Source organism: Corvus moneduloides, chromosome W (assembly GCF_009650955.1).
Source record: "Corvus moneduloides isolate bCorMon1 chromosome W, bCorMon1.pri, whole genome shotgun sequence".
NCBI classification, from domain to species: Eukaryota; Metazoa; Chordata; class Aves; order Passeriformes; family Corvidae; genus Corvus; species Corvus moneduloides.
The window spans coordinates 13,247,903-13,271,748 of NC_045510.1; the positions used below are offsets into that span (position 1 = coordinate 13,247,903).

Genomic DNA, 23,846 nt, shown 5'->3' on the forward strand with positions numbered 1-23,846 from the left:
TTTTTTTTTTTTTTTTCCGATTACTCGAGATGATCTATTTGCAAACAATCTATCTCTTTCTTCTAATTCTTCTTCTTCAAGATCTGGTCTTATTTTAGTTTGCTTTTCTATGGTTAACAGGCAATCATGGGCCAATTTAGCTTCATCGGGCTCCCTATACAAAAACTGAGCAGGATTTTGTAGCGTTGTCATCTCTAGGGTTAATTTCGGGGAGTCTAATAGGATCTCCTCATACTTCAAGAGTCTGGCATCAGTTATCCATTTGTCTGCCATTTGTTGTAGAATTCCTCTAATATTATGAGGGGATAATACCCTTAGTTCTCCATTGAGGGTAATCTTGTTAGCTTCTTCTACCAGGAGAGCACAAGCTACTATTGCCTGCAGGCATGTGGGCCACCCTTTACTGACAGGATCTAACAATTTTGATAAGTACCCCACAGGTTTCTTTCTTCCAGCCCATTCTTGGGTTAGTACTCCATGGGCCGTTCTATTGTCAGCATTTATAAATAGATAGAAAGGTCTTTTTAAATCTGGTAGGCTCAGGACAGGGGCATTGACCAAATCATGCTGCAATACTCCTAGATGTTGGTTATCCTCCTCGCTCTACTTTATTAAACCCTCTTGGCTTAACTTATCATATAAGAACTTAACCTTGTTACTATAGTTCTCAATCCATTGTCTACAATACCCCACTAGACCCAGTAACTGCCTCACTTGTCTTTTGTTCTTAGGGGGTGGTATGGATAGAATCCCTTTCACTCTTTCAGGGTCTATTTTCTTTTCTCTTTTACTCAGATAATGGCCTAAATATCTCACTTCCTCTTCTACAAATTGTAATTTTGCTTTAGATACTTTTAGTCCTTTAACACTGAGAAAATTCAATAGTCTGATGCTTTCTGCTCGTACTTTGTCCTCTGCTCCTCCTGCAATTAAAAGGTCATCTACATACTGAATGAGGACCACTGTAGGAGCTTTGGGTTCAGTCTGGACAGGGTGTAGACGGAGACAGACGGAGACGGTGACGAGAGATCTCTATAGGCAGATCTTGGAACATGCGGTTTATTGCAAAGGGCGTGGGTATAGGGGCACTGCTTAGAGCTGCAGCTGGCAGCTCTGAGCAGGCCCAAGAGAGCAAGAGAGTAAGCGGGTAAGTAAAGAGAGAGAGAGAGAGCGAGAGAGGAATGAGAGTGAAGAAGAAGTGATGAGAATAGAATGGAATGGTGAAGTCCTGGTTACAATACAATAAATCATCTTCTGTACTGAATATTCTAATTGTCACTAACCAATCTAATACAAGATACAAATCCTATAGCATTTACATACAGCCTATAAGAGTTCTTATATTACCATAGAGTGTTACATCTTAACTTCTAAAAACTACTCTTTGGACCCCTTCTGCTGAGCTTGTAGGGTCTGCTCTGACCCTTGGACCTGCCTGCAAGCAGAGGGTATTGTTCAATCAAGAGGGGATTACCTTCAGTCGGCCATACCATTGTTTTCCAGTTGTTCAGTAACTAAGACTTGGTATTTCAAAAGTGGCTTTCATTTCGATGTCGCTTGTAGTTTTCATATTCCCAAAATCTTTTATCAGGCAATCATATTTATAAGGCTTTCCTGTTTCATCTTCCCCAACATCTCCTCCTTCTCCAGTCTGATATTCTTGCAGGATTTGCTCTAAGGCTTGTCCAAATAAGTTCGGAGACTCTGTAAATCCCTGGGGGAGCACTGTCCATCTTAATTGCTGTCTCCTATGTGTTACTGGGTCTTCCCACTCAAAGGCAAAATAGTCTCTACTTTTCTCGTCTAGGGGGCATGCCTAAAATGCATCTTTAAGATCAATTACACTATAATACTGATTTTCGGGACCTAATTTGCTCAATAAGGTATAAGGGTTGGCCACTACCAGGAAGCACCCTACTGTTCTTTTATTTATTTCTCTTAGATTGTGAACTAGTCTGTATGACCCATCTGCCTTTCTTACTGGCAAGATAGGGGTGTTAAAAGGGGACATACAAGGTTCTAAAAGACCTTTACTCAGTAGCCTGTCAACTTCGGGTTTTAATCCTCTTTTTCCCTCTGGAGAAATGGGGTATTGTTTGACCCTTATCGGCACCTCAGGATCTTTAATGGTTACCGAGAAGGGAGGTATTTCGAGTCTTCCCACGCTCTCTGGGGTGTACCATACTTCTGGATTAAGCTTCTCTTCATCCTCCACTCTCAAGGGGCAAAATCTAACTTTTAATTCTTTATTCACTACTTCTACATTAATGCCTATCTTTATAATTAAGTCCCTTCCTAACAGATTATAATCAGCTTCTGGAACTAATAAAAGGCTCCCTATTCCCATTTTAGATCTTGTTTTTACTAATACATTCTTTATAATGGGGACCTCAAAGGGTTCCCCTTTTGCCCCAACCGCTTGGGCAGTATCCCGGGAAATTTTGCACCCGGCGGGCAATACTTGTATCGTGGACCGTTCCGCTCCAGTGTCTACCAAAAACTCAAATTCCTGCTGCTGAGGACCTATCTTAATTTTTATCAAGGGCTCCTGATGTTTCTGTGCCCCCAGCAAATAGAGCCCCTGACCCCTCTAATCTTCTTTAAACATCCTCACATCCTTCAGCCTTTTTCTGCAGTTTCTCTTAAAGTGCTCTCTATTTCCACAATAAAAACACACATTTACATCCCTTTTCTCTCCTCGTGTGTCCCCTCCCCCATTTCTCTGGGGCATTTGACGCGGTCTTCGAGGAGGGGGAGGATTGTTTCCTCTTGTCTCCCTAACTGCCGCCACTATCATTTTTATTTGCTTCTTGTGACTCTCTTCCTGACTAAAAGGAGTTTTTGTATTCGCCCAGATGTTAAGTTTCTGCTTTACCCATCCTTCAGATGATCTAAATATAGGCTAGAAAATACCCTGGGAAATTTCCTTCCTGCCTCATATTTCTATACAATAATGAATCATTTTAGATTTATCCTTACCCCCTGTGCTAGGGTAATGTCTCCAATTATCTAACATAAACCCCAGTGGGCTATCTCTAGGCACCGGGGGAAGTTTTATGGGTACGGAGGGCTTGCTTTTCCCCTGTCCCATCTTCTGGAGTGCCCTCAAGCGCGTCTGTGGTGCAGATTCACTCGCTTCCCCTGGTTCGTGGCTCACGCCCTCGCGGGCAATGAGAACCGCATTACTGAGGGTCCACACTCGCTTGGAGAATCCGAGCTGCCGGTTCCCCTCTCATGCACACACTCGCAGCACTCCAGGATACCCGACACAGACCGAATGGATCCTTCTGCACAGATACTCACACGTCCTGCGTCTTCGTCCGGACCTTTGTGCACAAAATTTACAGGGTCTGCCGGCTTCCTTTGCCTAATGCCTTGAATTTAGGTTCGTCGGTGCAACCGAGGTAGGGATCGGGACCACCAGGGCCGCTGACAGATCGGCGGGGCGCCTCCCCGGTAGAGCCGTTACCCCGCCGTACAAGTTGCATCCGAGTCACGGCACCAATTTGTGATAAATTCTGAGACTCAATTTGCTAATTACAATTTTATTTATTAACAGCAAGCGAGCAAGGCAAAGGCAATTACAGCGCTGGGCGACAGGGGGGTCTCTGCTCCACCAACTGCCGCACTTTTCGCTAGTTCTAGTTCCTTCTTATACAGTCTCTTTTCCAGTTAACGTGTCTTTTTCATGGTATTCTGCACATGTGTGACTTGTTGCTAGGGTTTTTTTTTTTTTCCTCCTGGTGGTCGCAGGATGAAGGCTAGTAGTCATCCTCCGGTGTCTTTTGGTTGACCCCTCCTTATATGGTCATTATGCTCAAGGTCCTGGAACTAAAAGCTGATTAAGCAAGTACAGATAGGGATTAGGCAAGCACATATTTGTCTCTGGCTCTTATCTAGGTATAGGCAGCTGGTTTCCTGCTACTTGATATTTAGTGAACAAAACATCCTGTATCCTTCACATATATACCTTTCTATGCTTTTAAACTGAGCACGAGCGGAGAGAGAAGAAAAAAAACCCTCAAGGACGCAGAAAGAGATACACTCTTTTTCTCTGCATTTTTTTTTTTTTTGGCTTTGGCATTCTGCGGCTGGGAGATCGGGAGCGGAAAAAGCACCCTGCTTGCTTGTTCAGCCATTTTTCGGTTTTTTTCCCTCCAGAGAGTTGAACTTTGATTTCCGGGAATTTCGGATTTTTTCCCTTTTTCTGCTGGACTGCTTCGATATCAGAGCACATCAGGAGGACTTTCCACCGAGCACAGAGGGCCTGGCCCTGGGCCAAGTCCCAGCTCTGAGGAGGAGGAGGGAGACCAAAGGGAGGACTCTAACACTTTCCCAGGTTTTCCTCAACAGCGAGAGATTTTATTATTTAGCATTATTATCCTTTTCCTGTGTGTTTGTTAAATAAATAGTTTTTATCTCTTTCACTTTCCTTTGAGGAAAAAGTTTCTTTTTCCCGAGCCTGGTGGGGGAGGGGTGGTTTGTGGCCTGCCTTCTCTCAGAGGATATATTTCTAAATTTGGCCAAACTGGCACAGGGGTTAATTGCTGTGGGTACTTCTAGTATTGTAAAACTTTGCAGCTGCTTACTAAACAATGTATTGCTTGCTGAACATTTGCTATGCCAGCGAGGCAAAGGGGAGGGATGCAGGGGAGAATAAGGATAGGATGCCAGACCATTTATAAGAGGAAGAAACCGTGACCAAAGGTCCTGCTTTCAGACCTTGGAACCGACACTGTGAAGGATACAGGATGTTTTGTTCACTAAATATCAAGTAGCAGGAAACCAGCTGCCTATACCTAGATAAGAGCCAGAGACAAATATGTGCTTGCCTAATCCCTATCTGTACTTGCTTAATCAGCTTTTAGTTCCAGGACCTTGAGCATAATGACCATATAAGGAGGGATCAACCAAAAGACACCGGAGGATGACTACTAGCCTTCATCCTGCGACCACCAGGAGGAAAAAAAAAAGACCCCCTAGCAACAAGTCACACATGCGCAGAATACCATGAAAAAGACACGTTAACCGGAAAAGAGACTGTATAAGAAGGAACTGGAACTGGCGAAAGGCGCGGCAGTTGGTGGAGCGGAGACTCCCCTGCCGCCCAGCGCTGTAATTGCTTTTGCTTTGCTTGCTTGCTGTTAATAAATAAAATTGTAATTAGCAGATTGAGCCTCGGAATTTATTACAAATTGGTGCCGTGACTCGGATGCAACTTGTACGGCGGGGTAACGGCTCTACCGGGGAGGCGCCCCGCCGATCTGTCGGCGGCCCTGGTGGTCCCGATCCCTACCTCGGTTGCATCGATGAACCTAAATTCAAGGCATTAGGCAAAGGAAGCCGGCAGACCCTGTAAATTTTGTGCACAAAGGTCCGGACGAAGACGCAGGACGTGTGAGTATCTGTGCGGAAGGATCCGTTCGGTCTGTGTCGGGTATCCTGGAGTGCTGCGAGTGTGTGCATGAGAGGGGAACCGGCAGCTCGGATTCTCCAAGCGAGTGTGGACCCTCAGTAGTGCGGTTCTCATTGCCCGCGAGGGCGTGAGCCACGAACCAGGGGAAGCGAGTGAATCTGCACCACAGACGCGCTTGAGGGCACTCCAGAAGATGGGACAGGGGAAAAGCAAGCCCTCCGTACCCATAAAACTTCCCCCGGTGCCTAGAGATAGCCCACTGGGGTTTATGTTAGATAATTGGAGACATTACCCTAGCCCAGGGGGTAAGGATAAAGCTAAAATGATTCATTATTGTATAGAAATATGGGGCGGGAAGGAAATTTCCCAGGGTGTTTTCTGGACTATATTTGGATCATCTGAAGGATGGGTAAAGCAGAAACTTAACATCTGGGTGAATACAAAAACTCCTTTTAGTCAGGAAGAGAGTGATTATGGTAGCATTTGGGCAGGAACACCTGAGGGTGAAGTGCTCCTGTTTCCCCTTAAGGAAGGAAAGCGAAAGAAAGATAAGAATAAGGAAGAAGACATCCCTTTGATCCCTCCCCCCTATGTACCCCCTCAGGATCCCCAACCCCCAAATGCGCCTCTAAGGGAGCCCCAGGGGGTGGGAGGTAACCCCGAGCCCCGAGAGGAAGAACAGGGACCTATGACTAGGGGCCGGGCCAGACAACATAACTTATACCCATTAAGGGAAATGCCCATGGGAGGCCCGGGTCCTCAACGCACAACAGGATTCATCTCAATACCCCTTAGTTCTAATGATGTACGGGAATTCAAGAAGGAGATGGGGAACCTCCTGGAAGATCCACTGGGGGTGGCAGAAAGGTTAGACCAGTTTTTGGGGCCCAATATATACACTTGGGGTGAGTTACAGGCCATATTAAATATTCTTTTTACGGCCGAGGAAAAGAATATGATTAGGAGGGCAGGAATGCGAATATGGGACGCACAACATGCGCAAGGACCTTTAGCAGATACTAAGTGGCCTCTGCAGGATCCCAATTGGAATCACCAGCAGCAGGCAGACCGAGGTCACATGCAGGATCTGAGAATAATCATGACACAAGGAGTTAGAGAAGCAGTGCCTAGAGGGCAGAATATTAACAAAGCATTCAATGAAAGACAAAAGAAGGAAGAGACACCCACAGAGTGGTTAGAGCGCCTGAGAAAGAATCTGCAGATGTACTCGGGTTTAGACCCCGAAACACAACTAGGACAGGCATTGTTGAAGACACAGTTTGTGGCTAAATCATGGGAAGATATCAGGAAAAAGCTGGAAAAGCTAGAAAATTGGCAAGATAGAGGTTTAGATGAATTGTTGAGAGAAGCACAAAAAGCGTATGTTAGAAGGGATGAAGAGAATCACAGGAAGCAAGTAAAAATGATAGTGGCGGCAGTTAGGGAGACAAGAGGAAACGATCCTCCCCCTCCTCGCAGACCGCGTCAAATGCCCCAGAGAAATGGGGGAGGGGACACACGAGTAGAGAAAAGGGATGTAAATGTGTGTTTTTATTGTGGAAATAGAGGGCACTTTAAGAGAAACTGCAGAAAAAGGCTGAAGGATGTGAGGATGTTTAAAGAAGATTAGAGGGGTCAGGGGCTCTATTTGCTGGGGGCACAGAAACATCAGGAGCCCTTGATAAAAATTAAGATAGGTCCTCAGCAGCAGGAATTTGAGTTTTTGGTAGACACTGGAGCGGAACGGTCCACGATACAAGTATTGCCCGCCGGGTGCAAAATTTCCCGGGATACTGCCCAAGCGGTTGGGGCAAAAGGGGAACCCTTTGAGGTCCCCATTATAAAGAATGTATTAGTAGAAACAGGATCTAAAATGGGAATAGGGAGCCTTTTATTAGTTCCAGAAGCTGATTATAATTTGTTAGGAAGGGACTTAATTATAGAGATAGGCATTAATGTAGAAGTAGTGAATAAAGAATTAAAAGTTAGATTTTGCCCCTTGAGAGTGGAGGATGAAGAGAAGATTAATCCAGAAGTATGGTACACACCAGAGAGCGTGGGAAGACTCGAAATACCTCCCTTCTCGGTAACCATTAAAGATCCTGAGGTGCCGATAAGGGTCAAACAATACCCCATTTCTCCAGAGGGAAAAAGAGGATTAAAACCCGAAGTTGACAGGCTACTGAGTAAAGGTCTTTTAGAACCTTGTATGTCCCCTTTTAACACCCCTATCTTGCCAGTAAGAAAGGCAGATGGGTCATACAGACTAGTTCACGATCTAAGGGAAATAAATAAAAGAACAGTAGCGCGCTTCCCGGTAGTGGCCAACCCTTATACCTTATTGAGCAAATTAGGTCCCGAAAATCAGTATTATAGTGTAATTGATCTTAAAGATGCATTTTAGGCATGCCCCCTAGACGAGAAAAGTAGAGACTATTTTGCCTTTGAGTGGGAAGACCCAGTAACATATAGGAGACAGCAATTAAGATGGACAGTGCTCCCCCAGGGATTTACAGAGTCTCCGAACTTATTTGGACAAGCCTTAGAGCAAATCCTGCAAGAATATCAGACTAGAGAAGGAGTGGTCCTCATTCAGTATGTAGATGACCTTTTAATTGCAGGAGGAGCAGAGGACAAAGTACGAGCAGAAAGCATCAGACTATTGAATTTTCTCAGTGTTAAAGGACTAAAAGTATCTAAGGCAAAATTACAATTTGTGGAAGAGGAAGTGAGATATTTAGGCCATTATCTGAGTAAAGGAGAAAAGAAAATAGACCCTGAAAGAGTGAAAGGGATTCTATCCATACCACCCCCTAAGAACAAAAGACAAGTGAGGCAGTTACTGGGTCTAGTGGGGTATTGTAGACAGTGGATTGAGAACTATAGTAACAAGGTTAAGTTCTTATATGATAAGTTAAGCCAAGAGGGTTTAATAAAGTAGAGCGAGGAGGATAACCAACATCTAGGAGTATTGCAGCATGATTTGGTCAATGCCCCTGTCCTGAGCCTACCAGATTTAAAAAGACCTTTCTATCTATTTATAAATGCTGACAATAGAACGGCCCATGGAGTACTAACCCAAGAATGGGCTGGAAGAAAGAAACCTGTGGGGTACTTATCAAAATTGTTAGATCCTGTCAGTAAAGGGTGGCCCACATGCCTGCAGGCAATAGTAGCTTGTGCTCTCCTGGTAGAAGAAGCTAACAAGATTACCCTCAATGGAGAACTAAGGGTATTATCCCCTCATAATATTAGAGGAATTCTACAACAAATGGCAGACAAATGGATAACTGATGCCAGACTCTTGAAGTATGAGGAGATCCTATTAGACTCCCCGAAATTAACCCTAGAGATGACAACGCTACAAAATCCTGCTCAGTTTTTGTATAGGGAGCCCGATGAAGCTAAATTGGCCCATGATTGCCTGTTAACCATAGAAGAGCAAACTAAAATAAGACCAGATCTTGAAGAAGAAGAATTAGAAGAAGGGGATAGATTGTTTGTAGATGGATCATCTCAAGTAATCAATGGAAAAAGAGTATCCGGTTATGCAATAATAGAAGGGGAAGAGTTTAAGGTGATAGAATCAGGACCATTGAATAGATCCTGGTCCGCACAAGCCTGTGAGCTTTATGCCGTGTTACGAGCACTGCAATTATTAAAAAATAAGTTAGGAACAATATACACTGATTCTAAGTATGCCTATGGGGTTGTGCACACTTCTGGGAAAATATGGGAAGAACGGGGACTAATAAATTCCCAGGGAAAGGACTTAGTCCATCAAGATCTAATAAAACAAGTGTTACGGGCTTTGAGGTGGCCAAGAAGAATCGCTGTTGTACATCTAAAAGGACACCAGAGAGGGCTGGACTTCAGAAGCAGGGGAAATAATGCAGCAGATCAGGAAGCAAAAAGGGCCGCACTATTAGCATTACGACCTACTCCCAAAGAGGATCCAGCAGCTGAGAGAAGGAAGTGCCATACTTGCGGGGGAAATCTACAGGACCCTCCTTGCTATGCTTGTTGGGACAATTGGGGTATGGATGCTATAGAATGCGCCTGTGAGACACCAAGGGCTAAGCATTGTCTTTTCCACGGTAAAATTTGGCAGATTTATAGTTTTACTGCCCAAGAGAAAGAAAAGATGCAGAAAATGGGATTGAGAGAAAATTCGGAGGGGGAATGGAGACTCCCAGAAGATGACAGGATCGTACTACCAAAATCATTAGCCATGGAAATTATGAAGAGAATGCATAGCAAAACACATTGGGGAGCACAGGCATTGGTAGACCAGTTTGCCATTAAGTATATGTGTATCGGAGCAAATGATCTGGCAAAACAAATAGTGAGGGGATGTGTTATTTGCCTAAAGGTAAATAAGACAAACCTAAGGAAATCCCTAATGGGGGGACGGCCTACAGCATATAGGCCATTCGCCAACATTCAGTTAGACTTCACTGAGTTGCCAAAAACTAGAAGATATAAGTACCTACTGGTAATAGTGGACCATTTAACCCATTATGTAGAGGCATTCCCGACTGCAAGAGCAACGGCGCAAGTAGTAATTAAAACCTTGTTAGAACATATTATCCCAAGATACGGGATAATAGAAACCATTGATTCAGACAGAGGACCACATTTTGTGTCAAGAGTGATCAAAGAAATCATGACAGTAATGGGGATAAAATGGGACTACCATACTCCCTGGCACCCCCAAAGCTCGGGGAGAGTGGAAAGAATGAATGGGGAAATCAAGAAGCAACTGACAAAACTTATGATAGAAACCAAATTGTCATGGGTAAAGTGTCTACCTCTAGCATTATTGAACATTCGAACCCAACCTAGGTCAGACATGGGAATATCTCCTTTCGAAATGTTATATGGAATGCCCTATAATATGGAAGAGCCTCAAGACCACCCAAGCCTAAGAGATCAGAATATAAATATGTACATCACAAGTTTAATGAAGTATAGAGAGAATCTGTGGAAAAAGGGAATGCTAGCCCAGAGACCCCCATTAGACCTGAAACTACATCGGGTACAGCCAGGAGATTGGGTGATGATAAAATCCTGGAAGGAAGCAACCCTACTCCCACTGTGGGAAGGTCCTTATCTTGTATTACTTACCACAGAGACTGCAGTTAGGACAGCAGAAAAAGGATGGACGCATGCTAGCAGAATCAAAGGACCAGTGACAGGACCAACCCCCGAGTGGCAGGTGACCAGCCACCCCGGAGACCTGACATTAAAGATTCAGAAGAAAAATCATTCATGAGCAAACATCGGGTAGAATATGCACCAGAACCATATTATACTGAGGAAGGACTAATTCGTAGCGCGGATGTTAAAATAAGGTGTGGGGACCCCAAGTGTCACTGTTATCTGTTTGTATGCTACATCTGTAAAGTATGCGGGGACAAGTGGTGGCGTCACTGTAGGCGAGGGGTTCCCCCTAGAGGGGTTTGTAATCCTTGCTGGATGCTCCAGCGGAACTTAACTGATTGGACCTTAAAGTATAAGGTGATGCATGAAGGATTAATAAAAAAGAATCTGAAGAATGGTGGAAGATCTTTGCATACGGGATTGAGCCAAAATATTATTGCTATCATCCTAATGAGCCAATCCCCTTTATAGTTGAAATTATTCATTGCACCTGTCGTACCCACCTAAAGGGAATCCGGTGTGATACACCTCAGGTTAAGAACTGTAACTGGGACTCCTATGTTAAGAGGCAAAAAGAGTGACAGAATTGCCCCCAGGGGTCTCCTGAAGAATACTCTTGCTGCCGAGAAGATGGTACCCCTCGTGGCTCGAAGCAACCGAGTCGACGAGCGAGGCAGAAGAGTAGAAAGCTGTGGAGGAAAGAACCCCCAGAATGGGATAATAAAACTATGCTCATGGAAATGCCTCAGGAGTGGGATTAAGAGCAAGGATCCCTGGAGGGAGGGCAGGTCGCAGTGTGTAAATTGGAGGAATCCTCGAACATACTTTTGTACTCCCCATGCCTTTAGTGATGCTCGTTGCTTGCCCCGGCATATTACCCTTCTTGTGCTTACATTGTATTTAAATGAAGCTAGCGCAACAGAATCCCTATCACACCAACCATTTAAATGGTCATTAATATGGTGGGAGGATCAGAAGGTTATACAAACAGTAACTACGCCAAGTAACCCAAGCTTTAGTTGTCAACTCTGTGATCTTATACAAGTAGAACCATGCCTGAACAAAAAAGGATTTTATTTCTGCCCAGCATCTAACCCAGGGAAAGCCTATTGTAACTGGCCTGGACACTACTACTGTGCATACTAAGGCTGTGAAACAATCACCTTTGGGTTTTCCCCTGGAGGAGAAAAAGACAAATATATCAAAGTCAAGTGGAAGCCCAGCAGGTGTCAGCCCCCAGAGGTAGGGTCAGACACAGGAATAAAGCAGGGCGGAAATTGTCACGGAATTCAGATAAATGTGACCAATAAAATGGATTCCGGATGGGCAATAGGAAAAACCTGGGGAGCCAGATTATGGGAATCCAGTACAGATCGGGGTGGGCACTTTCTGATAAAAAGGGAAGAGATACCACCGAGTGCTGAAGCCATAGGCCCCAACATAGTTATTAACCCCCCTATAGAAATTCAGTCACAGGGTAATCGAGCGGCAGAGGAAGACCACACTGCTCAAACACCGACTACTTATAATCAAACTGAATCAGACCAAAAGGAATTGAGGGAATACAGCACCTTATGGAAAGTAATGCAAGCCAGCTTTGGCATTTTAAATAAGACCAGCCCAGAACTGACAGAAGGATGTTGGCTATGCTATAATATCAGGCCTCTCTTTTATGAGGCTGTCGGAATAACGGGTAAACCACAAAGACTCAACGAGAGCAACCCAAAACAGTGCTCTTGGAAAAAGAACAAAGTGAGTGAGCAGGGGATAACACTTTCCCAAGTATCAGGACAAGGACGATGTGTAGGTACTGTTCCCAAAGAAAAAAAACATTTATGCAACATCACAATGAAAAATCCGAAGCAGAGACAGCCAGCAGCATGGTTAATCCCGGCCGCCAATACCAAATGGATCTGCCAAAGCATAGGAATAACTCCTTGTCTGTCCCTTGAAGTTTTTAATCATACTCATGACTATTGTATTCAGGTAACCATCATACCTAGAATCACTTACCACCCTAAAGTCTATGTTTTCAAGCAACATATCACCCCTGAACACCACTTGATGAGGAGGGAACCTTTCACCGCCCTAACCATAGCAACCCTCTTAACAGTAAGAGGAGTGAGAGCTGGAACAGGAATAACCTCACTAATTAGCCAGCAAAAAGAGTTTAAAGCACTAAGGATCTCTGTAGACGAAGATTTAAGTAAAATAGAGCAAGCAATTGACAAATTAGTCAAGTCAGTCAGGTCACTGTCAGAAGTGGTCCTACAGAATTGCAGGGGACTAAACTTACTGTTTTTACAACAAGGGGGTCTTTGCGTAGCACTCAAAGAAGAATGCTGCTCCTATGCCGATCACACCGGAGTGGTAATAAACACCATGAACGAATTAAGAAAACAGCTAGAACAAAGGAAACGAGACAAAGAAGCATACCAAAGCTGGTATGAAAACTGGTTTAATCATTCCCCCTGGCTGACTACATTGCTTTCAACCATTGCAGGACCATTAATTTTGTTAGTGCTTGGACTCACCTTTGGACCATGTATATTTAATAAACTAATTTCTATAATAAGAAGCCACTTAGAAGCAGCATACCTTATGCTTGTTAGAGCTAAGTATAAACGAATACTTGAAGAAGAAAACTTAGAAACATTAGAACTGGCTAAACAAGAATTACAAAGATTCAGTGAACAAAAATGAATAAAGAAGAGAAATGGAGGATTGTGAAGGATACAGGATGTTTTGTTCACTAAATATCAAGTAGCAGGAAACCAGCTGCCTATACCTAGATAAGAGCCAGAGACAAATATGTGCTTGCCTAATCCCTATCTGTACTTGCTTAATCAGCTTTTAGTTCCAGGACCTTGAGCATAATGACCATATAAGGAGGGGTCAACCAAAAGACACCGGAGGATGACTACTAGCCTTCATCCTGCGACCACCAGGAGGAAAAAAAAAAAGACCCCCTAGCAACAAGTCACACATGCGCAGAATACCATGAAAAAGACACGTTAACCGGAAAAGAGACTGTATAAGAAGGAACTGGAAGTGGCGAAAGGCGCGGCAGTTGGTGGAGCGGAGACTCCCCTGCCGCCCAGCGCTGTAATTGCTTTTGCCTTGCTTGCTTGCTGTTAATAAATAAAATTGTAATTAGCAGATTGAGCCTCGGAATTTATTACAGCACGAACCAGCTTTGGGGTTTGGACCTGTACCAGGACCTCAGAGAGCATGTGCAAGTGATGCCTTTTCTTGGTCTTAAAATCAAGAGGCATACACGGTTAGAAGGGGAAAAGGGATTTTACCTTGGTATTTATTCTTAAGGATCCTTAGGTGTACACGTCCCGGTCATATGCATCAACATGTACCCCACCGAGTCTTTCCCTGTGTCTCTGTGTCTCTTTTTCCCGTGTCTCCTCATCCCCCCCAACATTGGGTATAACATTATAGGCTTTACTAATTAGCATATCTATCAAAGATTCCCCAATGAGAGGTTCAAGTGAGCCCCTCCCTCCCCAAGGAACCTTCCCCTGGATGGTTCTATCTTGGTTTACAGAATATGTTCTGGAGAGGACCTTGGGGTCTGGGGCACACTGATCCCTAGCTACGAAGCTTCTAAAATGTTTAGTCTCTTAGCTTAACAAACAAGTCCAAGAATGTAGGCAAAAAGCACTAAGAATACAGAAGCTGTAAAAAGCTATAACAGGGGTATAACAGGGGTATAAAAGAAAAGGCAAAAATCTTCATGGCATCATTTCCCCCCTTTTAGAGACTAACAAAACTCTATCTTGTCTAGTCTCTACTCTACTCTACTTTTCTACCCACAGAACCGGTTTACACAACCAGCTGCTTCACAGGAAATTACATAGATAATAACTACAAGTACAACTATTATGAATATTTCTTTTACCCAGGCCCAGTTTGGTAACCATGAGGTGAGGGTATCAAAAATATGATCAAATTTTAAAGTGTTATTTCTAGAAGCCACTTCATGTAGAATTTGAGTTCCCTTCCAAATTTCATCCAAATCTTTCTTAATTCTTCCACTTTGGTCCACATAAGAACAACAAGAGGTATTGACAATAGCACATACACCTCCTTGTGCAGCAAGTATGAAATTGAGAGCTATCCTGTTTTGCATAACTGCACGGGACAGACTGTCAACTTCCTCCTGTAAGGCTGAAATTGCATCTGCAGTATGCTGCTCAATACGTTCAATGACAGCTGAGATGTTTACAATTGCTCTCTCTAGTTCAACTACTCCATAAGCGGGTACAAGGGCTCTGATTATGCTATGAAAAAGTGTGGGACGTTCAATGAGGGGATTAAGAGATCTTTTTCTCCTCTCATTTGGTTTTTCAAGATGGTCAAATATTGTTCTATTTGGGACCACAGCCCCAGTAGCACAAGCCTGGTCTTTGTTCACGGGCATAACTTTCCATGCCTGATCACCACATATCCAATACAACCCCGTCCCAAACGGCTGAGCCAGTCTCCACCCTGTCAATTTCATCTTTGCCACAATTCTTGGGTCTATTATTTCTCTGAAATGGGTCTGATGACAATATGAAGGAAGAACGGCTTTTCCTGTGGCGTTTACAATTGCACAAGGAACCTTATAGTTTGCACGTTCTACCAGGCCACTCAGGGTAATGGGAGGCAGAAGGGTGCTATTAATTGGTTCCCACGTTTCAGTGTGGTTTTCTTCCATTAAAATGCCAATCAATGGCCAGTGACCCTTCCCATCTAGGGGTGGTAACTGAGTACAGATCCTGCAATCGCTCTTATTAAGAATTTTGGACACATTTTGGACCACAGTCTTATGCAAATCATGGGGTGAACCCTGAACCATGGTTACCAGTTGGGCAAACAGCAAACATGTAAAAAACAGTTTAAACTGCATCTTTCTGATTTGTATCAGTCTCTGTCTTCTTGGTGATTTCGGGAGCAGAAGCTTTCTTCACCCTGGAGTAGTGAATCCACGGTCTCTTGCCAGCAACCTTGACCGCAGTAAAAGTGGTCAGCAAAACTTGGAATGGTCCCTTCCACTTGGCTTGCAAGGGGTCACTGTCTCACCACTTGATATAGACTTAGTCTCCAGGCTGGAACAGATGAGCAGGTGTGTCCAATCCTATTGGTTTGGATAACACAACGAATCTCTGGAGCTTCTGCAAAGTGGAACTCAGAGCCATTAAATATTTCTGCAAATCATTTTTACCTCTCATATGAATTTCCCCTGGGATATGTGGAACCTGGTATGGCCTGCCATATAATATTTCATAGGGACTGATGTTGTCCCTTCGCCTTGGCTGTATGCGGACTCTCAGCAAGGCTATAGGCAGGGCTTGAACCCATGTCATGGATGTCTCTTGACAAATCTTGCAAATCTGGGTTTTGAGGGTCCCATTCATGCGTTCAACTTTGCCACTTGCCTGGGGCCTGTATGGTGTGTGCAGGTCCCAGGTAAGTCCCAAAATCCTGCTAACTTCCCCAACCACTGTTGCAACAAAATGTGGTCCCCTATCTGATGACATTCCCAAAGGAACCCCAAATCTTGGTATTATATGATTAAGCAAAGCTTTTACAACTTCTTCTGCTGTGTTGCTGCGACAGGGGAAAGCCTCAGGCCATCCACTGAAGGTGTCAACCAGTACCAGTATATACCTGCATCCCTCTTTGCGTGGCATCTCAGCAAAATCTATTTGCCAATAATGTCCTGGGAGATTTCCTGTCTTTGTCACTCCTAACACAACTCTTTTGCTTGTGTCAGGGTTGTTTTTACAGCAGGTTTCACACTTGCTTGTTACAGATTGTACAATATCAGTCATTCCTCTCCCTATCACTACTTTCCTCAAATGTTTTAAAAGATTTTCTGCTCCCCAGTGGGTGCTTTCATGCTCTCGTTGGGCTATTTCCCGAAGGATCATGGGTGGAACTACGACTTGTCCTACTGGGGTAACAGCCCACCCACTTTCTTTGATTTCAGCCTTAAGGAACTTAATTAATTTGTGATCCCTCTGATCATATTTTGGGGTAAATGATGACAAATCTATCTCTTTCTGTGGTACCACTGCAAAAATGCCTTTTTCTGCAATCCCCCTGGCTGTTTCATCAGCAAAACGATTTCCCAGTTCGGGGGCTGTTTTCCCTTTTTGATGGCCCTTGCAATGCATGATAGCCACTTCCGTAGGCTTCCAAATGCTCTGTAAAAGTGCAAGAATCTGTTTAGCATGCTTAACTTCGTTACCTTGAGCAGTCAGCAGGCCACGTTCCTTCCAAATAGCTCCATGGGCATGCACAACACTGAAGGCATATTTGGAATCAGTCCATATGTTCACCTTCTTCCTCTCACTCAGTTCTAGAGCTCTCGTTAGTGCAATGAGTTCAGCCTTCTGTGATGATACATCTGGAGGCAAGGCTTTTGCCTCAATGATTTTATCTGAGGTGGTTACGGCATAACTGGTCATCCTCCTACCGTTTCTCATGAAGCTGCTCCCATCAGTGTACAATTCCCAGTCTGGATCTTTCAAAGGAACATCTTTCAGGTCTGGTCTGCTGGAATAAGTTTCCTCTATTGTCTGCAAACAATCATGCTCAGGCACACTGTCAAGTAATGTAGATGATAAAAACATTACAGGGTTTACCACAGAAGTTGTCTTTAGAGTAACATCATCTTGTTCTAATAACACAGATTGGTATTTGAGCATCCTGCTAGGGGAGAGCCAGTGTCCCCTCTTTTGCTCCAGCACATTTATCACTGCATGGGGTACATACACGACAATGTGCTGCCCAAGGGTGAATTTACGGGCCTCCTGTATCAGAAGGACTGTTGCTGCCACAGCTTTCAAGCATCCTGGCCAACCCTGGGCTACATTGTCTAGTTGTTTTGAGAAATAGGCCACAGCTCTTCGCTGGTCTCCAAGGTGCTGTGCCAGTACCCCCAGAGCAACATTCAGTCGCTCGTGTGTAAAGAGTTCAAAAGGTTTAGTCAAGTCCGGCAGCCCCAGAGCTGGGGCTGACATCAAGGAATGTTTCAGCTGTTTAAATGCAGCCCTGGCATTCTCTGTCCACATGATTGTCTCCTTTTCAGCTGCTTTAAGGACCTCATATAAAGGTCTCACCAGTATACCGTAGTTTGATATCCACAGGCGACACCAACCTACCATTCCCAGGAAGGCCTGCATCTCCCTTACGGTATGGGGCTCTGGAAGTCGGCAGATGGCTTCCTTCAGTTCTCTGCTGAGTTGTCGATGTCCTCGGAAGATTTCCAGGCCCAGGTATACTACTGTTTCCCTGCCAACCTGTGCCTTCTCTTTTGAGACCCGATACTCACTTTGGCCCAAAAAGTTCAACAGACTTACAGTGAGCTTGATGCAGTCATCTCGTGTCTTGGCCGCTATCAAGATGTCATCAACATACTGGAGAACCGCTCCTCCTGGTTCTTGTTTCCTCTAGTCCTCAAGCTCCTTTGCCAGCTGGTTTCCGAATATGGTCGGGCTGTTTTTGAATCCTTGTGGTAAAACTGTTCAGGTGAGCTGGGTCTTCCTCCCTGTTTCTGGATTCTCCCTCTCAAAAGCAAAGAGTTCTTGGCTATTCTTATGCACAGGAATGCAGAAAAAGGCATCCTTGAGATCTAAAACAGTGAACCACCCTAATTCATTTGTTAGTGTTGTCAAAAGTGTGTAAGGATTTGCTACCACTGGGTGTATGTCCTCTGTTATCTTGTGGATTTCCCTCAAATCCTGTACCAACCTGTAGCTTTTACCATCAGCTTTCTTTACTGGCAAGATTGGTGTGTTGTATCTGGATTCACATTTTACTAACAACCCAAATTTGAGAAACTTTTCAATCACAGGTACTAATCTCTTGCGAGCTTCTAATTTCAGAGGATATTGTCTTTGTCTTACTGGTGTAGCCCCTGCTTTGAGTGTAATACTCACAGGTTCAGCTTTTTTGGATCTCCCAGGAGAATCATTGGCCCACACTATTTGAATGACAGCCTCTTCAACTTCTTTGGGAATTTTTCCATGGCATTCCTGTACAAGTATAGCAGCTGCTTCAATAATTTTAGATTCTGGGATTATAACTTTCACTCCCCCTTCCTTTGAAAACTTAATTTCTGCTTCCAATTTTTCCAATAAATCTCTGCCTAACAATGGCATTGGGGAATTTGGCATATACAGGAACTGGTGAGTGACCCAGTGTTTTCCCAATTTAAATTTTAAAGGTTGGAAAAAAGGCCTTGTTTCACTTACCCCTGTAGCTCCAATCACATCTACAGTGTCTTGACTCAGTTTACCTTTTAAAGTATTTAACACAGAATACGTTGCCCCTGTATCAACCAGAAATTCAACATCATCATTCTCCAGCTTAGCTACAACCGAAGGCTCTGCTGGGGTAGTTACCTTCGGTCCCCGTCAGTCCGTATTTACAGTTAGTTCCGAAACTGGGGGCTTCTTTTCTGCTCGCGATGGACACTCATTTTTCCAATGCCCCCGTTTTTTGCAAATTGCGCATTGGTCCTCAGATAGGGGAAAAGGGGGACCCCCTTTTGATGTCTCAAATGACTTTTCCTTATCATACCTCTTCTTGTAGTGGGGTTTATGATGTTTGTCTGCTAAGTCTCTGTTCTGGTATACCTTCCAGGCTACAGTCAACAATTTACTTATGTCCGGTGGCCCATCTATCTTTTGCAGCTTTCTCTTGATGTCATTAGCAGATTGACCTATAAACAGGTAGGCCAGGTGGATTTGCTGCTCAGGTGAGTCAGGGTCTAAGGTAGTGTATTTTTGTGCAGCCTCTTTAAGCCTATTTAGAAACTCTGTGGGGGTCTCATTTGGATTTTGTTTAATTTCATATAACTTAGCCCAATTCACTGCTTTAGGAACAGCACATTTTAACGCAACAACCACCCATTTTTGGTATCGCTTCAGTTTTTCCATCTGTTCTGGGATATTAGGATCCCAGTCAGGGTTCGCTGGGGGATAGATGTCATTAACTGACCCTTGAAGACTCCCAGTTGCAATTTGAGTTTCTATAGCAGATATAGCAGCTTTGTTGACCATTTCTCTCTCTGTTTTATCCAATAATTCATCTAGCATTACATTTAGATCACCCCAGTCTGGGTTTTGGGATTTTATGGCCATTTCCACACGCATAGCTACTCTCTCTGGGTTGTCCCTGTACTTCCCAATTGAGTTTTTCCACTGCTGTAATTCTCCGAGAGAAAATGGTACTTTTATATAAATGGCTCCTTGATTTCCCACAGCCTGTCTCAGAGGTGCCTCTAATGCAAGTTCTTCCTCCCCTCCTTTACCTGCTTTGGACCTTGTGTGTTTAGCGATGGGACTGACTGCTCTCATAGCTTCTCGGTCTATTCTGCCCCTCCTTCTACCTCCCTCCCCGTGAGAACCATCTGTATCAAAATCATCTCATTCGCTTTTAATTGAAATTGGTTCATTGGTTTTAAAACTTGTTCCAGCCAAATGTTGATCAGGAACCATCTCGCTCTTTGCGGCAGTGGAGGGGTAGGGAGGCAGGGGCTGCAAGCAGGTTCTCCCGTCCCTAGCTCTATAAGAGCCGCCTGGGTCGGGGTCATCCCATCTGCCCTCAGCTTTAACACTGCCTGTTCCGCAGGGTGGGGAGAGCGAGCGGCTCCTCCTGTCTCTGGCTCGGAAACTTGCGGTTCTCTGTATTGGGGAATGCCGCCGCAATTGCCCGTGTCCATTTCTACCTTCCCTCCTGTGTTCAGGGTACTCGGGGAAAGGCGGCCAGCCTGCCCCTTCCCCTCCCCCTTCTCTGTCTCTGCCTCTGGACCGGTCAGGGGGCGGCGGCCAATCCACCCCTTCTCCGCCTCTGGGGCGGTCAGAGAGCAGTGGCCAGTCTGCACCTTCTCCGCCTCTGGAAAAGTCAGGGGGCAGTGGCCAATCCACCCCTTCTCTGCCTCCGCGCCCGCCCTCCGCCCCTGAAGAGACTGGAGGTGGGGGGGCCCCGCGCCGCTCCTCTGGCTTGGAGCTGGCCGCCTGCTCCCTCCCCTGCCCCCGCTCGGACAGTGGCGGGGACAGCGGAGGCGGCGGCGGCCGCGGTGGCGGTGGCGGTGGGGGAGCCACTACTCCCCCATTCCCCGCCCCCACTTGTGCAAGCTGCCCCGCCGATGGAGGCGGAGGCGGCGGCAGCGGCGGCGGCGTTGCCGCCGCTCCCCCATCCCCCACCCCCACCTGCACGGGCTGCCCCGACGGTGGAGCCGGCGGCGGCGGTGGTGGGGGAGCCACTGCTCCCCCATTCCCCGCCCCCACTTGTGCAAGCCGCCCCGCCGGCGGAGGCAGAGGCGGCTGCCGCGGCGGCGGGGGCGGTGGCGGCGGTGGAGCCGCCGCTCCCCCGCCCCCCCCCGTGCGGGCTGCCCCAGTGGTGGAGGCGGAGGCGGCGACGGCGCCGCCGCCGCTCCTCCACCCCCCGCCTGTGCGGGCTGCCCCGGCGGTTGAACAGGGGGCGGGGAGACCCCCCATTGCGCAAAGCTGGTGCTACGATATCTGTATCTGTCGTATCAATCTCTCTGTCCGTATTAACATACGAATCAGCTTGCTGCGGCTTTTTCTTTTCCTTTCTCTTCCTCAAAGTCATTTCCATATTACTTTTGTTTACCACATATGCTTCTTCCCTGTTCAAATACATAGTAAAAAGTTCTGCATATCTTAGTTCATCAAACCTACATAATGATCTCAATTCTACCATCAGGTCAGTAATGATGTTATTTTCCAAACTCCCATAGCGAGGCCAATTTCCTTGACTTAATTTTAAAGTCGGCCAAACCCATGTAGACAGTCTAATCAATTCTCGGGTGTCTAAAGTAGTTTTTCGCCCTGTCAGCCATTTCCAGTGTTTTATTATCAGCTCCAACGGGCTGTTAGGAGGCATTTTTTCATTCACACCACCCATGTTTTCTCACAGACAGGAAAACTCTGCCAGAGGAAAGCTCTCAACTCTGGAATTCAGCCTGCAATCTGGCCTTGGAATTCCCATTTCCCAGGCAGTTTATCTAGGTTACTACACAAACACTTCAAAACAGCACTTTAAATTACTAAAAAGCAACTAGTTTTAGCAAGCCGTAAATGCGTGCGTGCGAAAATCTGATCTTAACAGGATTCGAACCCACAACTCCTGACGTCTGAACCAACCAACCAACCAACCAACCTCTGAGCCTCTCTTGCGGCTGCGTAGGGTGCAGCCTCTGGGCTCCTGGAGGGCGTCCCCTCCTTTCTACAGTTTGCAGGGGAAAAGTTTAAGCTTTCCCTTTTTTTGGGCTTCTATGCCTCCAACCTTTCCAACCCCCTCGGAGACCTCCTTTCCTAGTGCTAGCACAGTCTCAGTGGTACTGATCTCCTTTTCACTCACCTCTTTCCGTGCTTCTGCCTTTCCGTGCTGGGTCCTAAAGTCCTGGTCACAGTCTTAGATTGTTGCTCCGGCCCCTCTGTAATTTGCCGGCAAAGAGAGGGTCAAAGCAAGATGTGTTCCAACCCAAGACTGCGAGTTTCAAGGTCTTTAGGGTCCCTTCGTGGTCGCCAGCAACTGATGCCTTTTCTTGGTCTTAAAATCAAGAGGCATACATGGTTAGAAGGGGAAAAGGGATTTTACCTTGGTATTTATTTTTAAGGATCCTTAGGTGTACACGTCCAGGTCATATGCATCAACATGTACCCCACCGAGTCTTTCCCTGTGTCTCTGTGTCTCTCTTCTTCCCGTGTCTCCTCATCCCCCCCAACATTGGGTATAACATTATAGGCTTTACTAATTAGCATATCTATCAAAGATTCCCCAATGAGAGGTTCAAGTAAGCCCCCCATCCCCAAGGAACCTTCCCCTGGATGGTTCTATCTTGGTTTACAGAATGTGTTCTGGAGAGGACCTTGGGGTCTGGGGCACACTGATCCCTAGCTACGAAGCTTCTAAAATGTTTAGTCTCTTAGCTTAACAAACAAGTCCAAGAATGTAGGCAAAAAGCACTAGGAATACAGAAGCTGTAAAAAGCTATAACAGGGGTATAACAGGGGTATAAAAGAAAAGGCAAAAATCTTCATGGCATCACAAGGAAGCAAGGTGAAGAGTTCAAATCTGAGGTAGACTGCTTACTTCATCCCAGAGACCCCGGCCCACGACCACCCGGCGGCAATGTGCAGGCGTAATAGGATGCTGAGCTAATTATAATACGAAGCAGAGACAGACAATGAATATGTATAGGCGTATTGTGTAACCTAATGTATATGCAATTTATAACCAGATATATTTTAAGCTGAGTACCGCAGTTGGCACGCATGGTTTTTGGGGGCGACCCCCCATGTGTCCAGCGCTGCAATAAACATACCTACTTTACAACCTTCGAGTTGTAGAGTCCTCACTGCATATCAACTGGGAAGGGGACCCTGAGGCCCTCCCCCTTCCCAGAGGGCGTGTCTTCCCTCTGCGTGCGGCAGCTGACTGCGGGAGCTTGGCTGATGCTGCTCAGTCCCACTGTCTTCTGCCGCTGCTTTGGGTTTTTCGGTAGACTTTAACCTGATACCCTATGTCTGCCCAAACCCCCATGGCTCCTGCTATGGCTGAGGAGTTTCTGCTACATTTTGTTTGCGACCCTAAGGTCTGCTCACCTCTGCTGTCCCAGCTTGCTGATCCGAGGTTCCTGCTACAGTCCATTTCACCATCTGGAGGGGCGCCAGGACCAGCTGCCCCTGTGAGTTTGTAAAGGAAGCCCCTTTTCTATCTCTTTCACCGGTTCACCCACCATTAACTGCATGGGGAGGCAGCTGAGCCCGCGCCACAGTGCCCCCTGCAGTCGCCCAGGAATCATTGCATCTCCGCTGCCTGGTTGCGAGACAACAGCGTCCCTGCCAGCTGTGACAATAACTACACCAAAGGGGAAAGTGCTTGACAGCTGAGAGAAGGCTGTTGGGTCCCTGCTTTTTTTTCCTGTTTGTTGTTTGTCTTGGGGTGACCTTATGATGTGTATCCCATATCGCTGCCTATGCCCTGGTATGTAGGCTTGGCAGAAAGATCTCTGAATGTAGAAACTGGGGATGAGATAGAAATGAAAGCAAGTTTTGATATAGAGTAAAAGATGTTTTGCTGAAACACTGATCACTGAATAACTGAGAAGGCAAAGGTTGGAGATGAGTTGGAAGGAGATTTTTAGGAGTAGGACAAAGGTATGTGACTACAAACAAAGACATGTTTTTCACCAAGTAAATAAGTCTCAAGAAGAGCATAAGTAAATAGAAAA

The 23,846-nt window shown here is 45.5% G+C and overlaps 1 long non-coding RNA gene across 1 annotated transcript; it reads left to right on the forward strand.

The window, feature by feature from the left end:
* Positions 1-4,741: 4,741 nt before the first annotated feature.
* Positions 4,742-10,717, forward strand: LOC116437437. Its single transcript, XR_004237300.1, has 2 exons — positions 4,742-5,397; positions 10,549-10,717. It is a non-coding gene; the product is annotated as an uncharacterized LOC116437437 (long non-coding RNA).
* Positions 10,718-23,846: the final 13,129 nt, after the last annotated feature.